The 543-nt window shown below is 59.7% G+C and overlaps 1 protein-coding gene across 1 annotated transcript in view; it reads right to left on the bottom strand.

Moving 5' to 3' along the window:
* Positions 1–543, bottom strand: part of NSUN5 (NOP2/Sun RNA methyltransferase family member 5) — a 9441-nt gene that overhangs the window by 8598 nt on the left and 300 nt on the right. The window lies entirely within an intron of this gene.

Below are 543 nucleotides of genomic sequence, written 5' to 3'. Positions count from 1 at the left end.
GCAGAGGCTTCCATCTGCCCCCGCCCCCTCTAAAGCCTCTTCCCAGCAACAGCTCATACACCAGCACCTGGAGACGGAGAGACCAAGAGGTAAAAGCAAACCCCTAAGCGTTCCTGCCTTCCCGCTCCATGGCGTTGGAACTGGAAAGGCTAACAGACCACCTGTCGAGGCAGTAACAGGTGAAAGTGAGGTGCCTTGTGCAGATCACACAGAAATTAACGGCAGATGGAGGACCTGAAGCGTTCCGCTCACCAGCAGAGCTCAAGGTCGCAGCCCTCCTCCTCGTCAACATCGCCCTTTGCTTTACCTAAACCGCCCCTGCCATTGCTACTTCGTACTTTTGCTCTTGTGTACTCTCACACAGGCTTGAAGTTAAAGCGTTTTCATCTCACCTCAACTCCCAACTCGGAGGCGCGTCCTCATTTCAGAGGCGCTACCGCCACACGGCGGCCCGTAGGGAGCTCCGACCGGGTTCCCAGGGACTCACTGCCCGCCCCCGCCCCCGCCCCACCCCTCGCCCCCGTCCCCCGTCACCCTGGCCAG

Source organism: Myotis davidii, unplaced genomic scaffold, assembly GCF_000327345.1.
Source record: "Myotis davidii unplaced genomic scaffold, ASM32734v1 scaffold726, whole genome shotgun sequence".
Classification (NCBI taxonomy): Eukaryota; Metazoa; Chordata; class Mammalia; order Chiroptera; family Vespertilionidae; genus Myotis; species Myotis davidii.
The sequence above is the reverse complement of the archived record's forward strand: the minus strand, read 5'-3'. Positions and strand labels throughout refer to the sequence as shown.